Here is a 6,000-nt window from a genome sequence, read left to right on the forward strand (position 1 = left end):
CTGTCGCATCCCTGCAGGCAGGGTGCACCACAGTAGAAAGCGGCAGGAAAAGAGGAGTACAAAGCATTTCCTGTGAGCTGATTACAAGGCTGCAGCTGTTAGCACAAGTCCAGGGCCATGAGCCACGGGGCCTGTTTCTCTCAGGACTGTTCTGCAATGCCAGTGAGAGTCTCTCTCTGTGGCCATGAGAACTGTGGCCACTGATGACTCCGTGACACCTCTGAGGCTTCAGCCACCCAGTTTGATTATCCCTCCAGGAACAGAGCAGGGATACGCCCAGCCCTTGTCTGAGCAGGGAGGTAGAGGGAAACAGCCAGTGCCTGCATGTTCCATGGTAACAAGTGAAGCAGCATCCAGCGTGGACCTTCCTACCAGGGCTTCTCTGCAGTTTTCATACTTTTTCTGTCTCTCTTCTGTATGTATAGGACAATCAGATCACAAGTGTGGAAGGATTCACAGGGGCAGGCACTGATCTCTGCTCTGTGGTGACCAGTGACAGGACTTGTGGGGTTGGCCTGAAGGTGTGCCAGGGGAGGTTGAGGCTGATATCAGGGAAAGATTCTTCACCCAGAAGGTGGTTGGGCACTGGAACAGTCTCCCCAGGGAAATGGTCACAGCACCAGACTGAGAGAGTTCAAGAAGATTTGAAAAATGCTCTCAGGCACATGGTGTGGGTCTTGGGGTGTCCTGCACAGGGCTGAGGGTTGGACTCAATGATCCTTGTGGGTCCTGCAGCTCAGCCCAGCCGGGGCTGTCACTTGTTGCCCCCATGACACCATAGGATGCTGCTCTTCAGTTTTGTCACAGCCGTGCCCTCGCTGGCATTGCCGTGCCAGGCCTTACCTGCAGTCAGTCTGCTGCCCTGGGCTGGCCTCAGCTCTCCGTGTGCTTGGCTGGTGGTCTGGGCTCAGGGCTGACCCTGGGCTGTCACCCTGGATCTGCCCTGCTCAGCTCTCTGGCCCGTCCCTGGCTGTGTCATCGCGCTCAGTCCCTGAGGGACCAACTGGCCCTTGCTGCACTCTGACATTACACTCTCCCTCCCTGCTTCTCAGGGCTGGGCTGGATTGTTCACTCTCAGTTCAAGGCTGGTGTTCCAGAACATTTAAGCTGTTAAGTGCCTCCTCTCTGGGTAAGAGGCATTTTGTCTTTTGCTGAAGGTGGTGAGGTGTCTTCATAGTCTGTATATGCAATCCGTGACAAGTATCTAACCTCCTCCTTTGTGAGTCACCTTCCAGGAAAACTGCATCAGGAATTCCAGGTGTCATTTGGACACAATTCAAGGGAAGGTGTATTTGTTACCTCTTCAGTGTGTTCATCAGAAAACCTCTCAGAAAATGCTTCTGCTGTTCCAGCTTTGTTAATTTTCCCTGATTATTAAACCATCAGTGTTTGTAATGCTGCGAGCTGCCAAACAGTGAACAAGCTCTTGGCCTGGCCTCACGTCGTTTTTTACTTTACACTGGCAAGTATTTAATTGCTTGGGAGTTAGTCCAACGTACACTGCCCTTCCCATTATTGATTGCTGGAGCAGCCAGCATGTTTTCTAACTGCCTGTTTTAGAGACCCACAACTGCATTTGAAGTGTATAGTCTGTATTTTGTCAGCTGTGGCAGGGAAACATCTTTGGAACTGGATCACATAATGCACAGACCTGATAGATGGACTCAATTCAATCAACAATAATATAGTAGTTGGCACACTCAGTGTAGCTACTCTGATCCTGCCCTATCATTTTTCCAAATCCTTTTTATTCTCCAAGCCTCTGATCAAAACTTTAGGCCCTTTATAACCCTAATTCAAACATCACTTCAGAGGTTAACACATTTGAACTCCCAAAGCAATGCTTTTAACTTCTATCTTGTGGTTAATAAGAGGCTAAGTCTATCTATAAACAGTGTCAGATGGTGTCTCACACGTTGCACTTAAGAAACCTTACTCCTGATAGTTCCTTGACCTTGGTGGCCTTGCAGATTGGGCAGTTTAAATGACACTGAGCAGGGTACCCACGGAGAGATCACACTCCTGATACTATAAAGCTGACAGCAAACTGACAGCACTTGGGGTGTGAGGAAGGAGTCAGGAGAGCATCTGAGAGAAGTGAGCAGTGAAGTCTGCCCCAAAGCAGCAGGTTGAGATGATTATATGATTTATTATGGCCATATCCCTGGGGTTTTTTTTGGATTTTTTTTTCTTCCTCTGTTGACCATATATTACTTACATGCACGTGTTCTAGAGAATCACAAAAGAAGATTTGCTCCTCGTGGTTACTCTCTCCCTTTTGTGCCTGGTAGTGTGGTAAAAGACCATAATGTCGGGAATTACTTGGACCAGAAATAGTGTTACTGTAGAGCAACACCCACACTGGCAAACAAATCCTGGATCTTCACCTGGCTCAGGTGTGAGAATATTTTGTCACATGGGTGTAAAGTTAGTTCGTGTTAGCTGGGGATCTGGTCCACAGAAGCATGAGGAGGAATTCAGCATTCAGGTGCTACTGCAAATCCTCTGGTGTGATAAAGGTGAAATTGCATGAGAGGAAGCAAGTTTGTTATTTCAAGGGACTTGTTTACTAAACAAAGCTGTTCTCAAAGTAGTGTGAAACCTATCAGTATCCAAGGCTGAAAGGAGAAGCTTTTGCATTGTGGTTGCTTTGATGAGGATGACAGCAGAAAATCTGGGGCAAGGTAGAAGTCAAGCCCTTTTCATTCTTCATAGAGTACTTAGAGAGTAATGGAAGTAATCCCTGCACATCCAGCCTCTGTCCCTAGATCTCAGGCCAGATTTGTGCTGGGTGATGTCTCTCAGTTGCAAATACTGTATGCTGTACAGCTGATGTGCTCCTGCTGCAGCTGCAGCCCCGTGAGCAGAGACAGTCATAGATCCTTTTGTCAGGAGCTGAACCTGAACACCAAGGGGCTGTAGAGGCAGCTCCTGAAAGCCATCTGTGTCCATCAGGACCATTTCTCCTCATGCATCTGATGGATCCAGCCATGCTGGCAGGAATCTGTAATACATGTGCAGCCTGCAAGCCACTGCTAAGCTCCTGAGCACATGAAATATTCCACATGCCTCTGTTCCACAGCAGCATACATTTCTTCAGTTCTGTTTTGTGGGAACAGCTTGAACATGCCCTACCTAAAACTTTACATATGGTGTAAAACTTTACAGCTGGTGGGAAGGATGAGTGTAGGGGGGAGATACAATTCTGCCATGTTGGCATATTTCAAAGGCTCCCACTTCTTACTGTTCACAACTGCAAACTGTTTGATCATGGAGTTGTTAGAGCTCAGCTTTGCAAAGAATGATACAATGAATATGATTGATTTTTTTTGTGTGTGTTCTTCACTGCCTTGGTTGATGTGAGGCCTAAGAGATTTTTAGATTTCGTTTATGGAAATTAATCAAAAGAATCCAGGGGCAATACATGACAGAAATAGGGATTTGTTTCCAAGCTGCAAAAATTTTTCAGATTGCACGTAACATCTGTCTATTTGTGGGTGAGAGGAATGAATGTGGAAAATTAGACACCCATGTTTCAGAAATGAATGAACTGAGATTAGCTGGCTAAAGACAGTAATATTTTGAAATATTTTGAAATATTTTGAATCATAGGCTTATGACGGCAACTACTGGGCAAGTTTAAAGTGACAAGCAGGAGAAGAGTGTGGCGATTATCATAATTTTCAAGTATAAAATGGGATTAAGCTCAGTCAAGAGGATGACTTTTTAAAGCAATTTTCTGTTATACTTACTGCGCCACATTTCTTGTGCATTGAGATACAGTGATTACCATGACTTGGGCTATTCCTCCTTTGAAATATAGTTGCCCAGAAATTCTTTCTACTGCTGATGTGTCAGAGGCAGGTAAACTGTTTATACAGCTGATTCCTGTTTAGTAGGTAAAATGTTACTGCTATTTATTTTGTAGAAAAACAGCAAAGTTTTTGTTTAACTCCAAGTTTATTTTTTTAGGGAGCAGCTAAAAAGCTTAAATAATAGTAAATCTTTGGGTTTGCTTTTTTCTAGTTATTTTACCTTCAGAAAATCTCATTTCCGAATAACTTTAGAGATGTTTGTTTCTGAGAAATTTTCAAAGCTGTAACAACTGACTTTGCTGATGCACGAGTTTGTCAAAGTCTTCTGGAAGTATCTTCATTTTGTTCCTCAAATGGAGAACTAGCAATATTTTCATCACCTGAATCCTTTTTCCATGTTACTCATGACCAAATGACAGGTTCATTGATCAGACCTTTTGTCTATAAACACAGTTTAAACATCACTTTTAAATGGAAAAGATAGACCAAACAATCTGATAAGGATTCCTGATTGTGTATACTGCATGTCTCCTTGTAATTGCATAGCTCTGGGCTCACTGCTTGCGGTACCTTTATTATTAATAACATAAATACCCTCTCCCTTCTGTGTTTCTGCAATTTCTCTGCTGGACTGACTTCAGCAAGCAATTTTGTTGGTCGTTGCCTATAACCTGTGCCCAGATCATCTCTTCTCCACCTCCAGATATCACCCCCTTCTGCTGGAAAGTTGCACGCAGCCTGGGGGTGTGTTCCATTCCTTCTCATCTGGGTGTGTTCTGCCGTGCTCAAACAAAAGGTGTATCACAGCACAGCGATCTCTCAGAAGATGGGAGGGCTGTTGTGCAAGCTACTTGCTGAGCAAATTAAAGCCATCTGCCTCTAAACACAGACAGTCAAAGCAAAGAATGGGAGAAAAGTGTTATCAACTCTCATTTATACTTAAAATGGCACAGTAAGGGAGCTCACAGCTCCACCTGCCCACGCATACAAAGCAGTCTTATGTCTGTCAGCGTTTGAAATGAAACCCTGGTTGGGCTAATCACTTAATTACAGGCTCACCTTTCCCCTTTTGAATACACTTTTCTCACTTCTTCCAGTTTGAGATTACCTCGTTCAGGGCTGAAATCAGTACATCAGGAACTCTAGAGATGCAGAGCTTTGTACTTTTCTTGGAGCTGAGCTTACGAGTTCTGAGCTCATCTCCAATGAGCACTATGACCTAGGGGGAGAAAAGAGTGTGATCTTACCTTTCCCTTGTGGAACTTAGAGCCTGGCCTGGGATAACTGACTTCAGTTTAGTGTTCACTGGGGATGGGCCAAGTCAGGTATCAACAGCTGCACGAGTGGCAGAGATAGCCTGAGTTCCCCAGGAGGGGAGGGAGGCTTCAACCACACAGGACAAGTGTAAAATGTTTTTCTCACCAGGGAACTCAAAATAAACACTATGACAGTCCAGGTCCCACATTACCTTGCTGCCTGAGAAAATGTAAAGTAAGTACCATCTCTAAGCTGGCCTGGAATTCCCCACTTGATGCTTTAAGCATCTCCTTGATGAGTGGAGGAGAGATTTGGCTGTCTCTATCTTTGAAAGGTGATAGAAATACTCCAGAAAAGCATGTGCCAATTACATGCATTAATGTCTCCAGCAAAAGCCAATTCTCAGCTGAGGATACTGTGCAGACAACACCTCCCGTCTAAGCACGGAGCATAAAACAGGATAGTGGGGTCTGGCATGGACGAGTGATAACTGAGGGGACAGAGATTCCTGCAGCGTCCTGTGAGCTTCCCAGAGCTGTGACCGACAGGCTGAGGCTGTTCAGGGCACAAAGCTGGTGGCTTTGAATCCCTGACCTCAACAGATTTTGCCCTCGTTACATAAGAGTGAGAGTGCTGCCTCTAAAATAAGAAAGGGGAAGTTTTTGAGTTTACTTCTACCAGCTACATGCAGGAGTTACGCAGGGACATTTGACTTCCAGTTGTTTAGAGGAATGAGGGCTATACCTTACATATTGGGCCTCTGGAGAGTACCAAAATTGCATTTCCTTGTGAAAATTGGTGTTTATATGCTTGGTAAAGCACAGGGACAGTATAATTATGTTATGTATAGATAGATACCTGAAATGTCTAGCATTTCTTATCTGGCCTTCTACATAATAATAAGAATGAACACAAATACCTAGAGAAG

The sequence above is a fragment of the Motacilla alba genome, chromosome 3 (genome assembly GCF_015832195.1).
Source record: "Motacilla alba alba isolate MOTALB_02 chromosome 3, Motacilla_alba_V1.0_pri, whole genome shotgun sequence".
Classification (NCBI taxonomy): domain Eukaryota; kingdom Metazoa; phylum Chordata; class Aves; order Passeriformes; family Motacillidae; genus Motacilla; species Motacilla alba.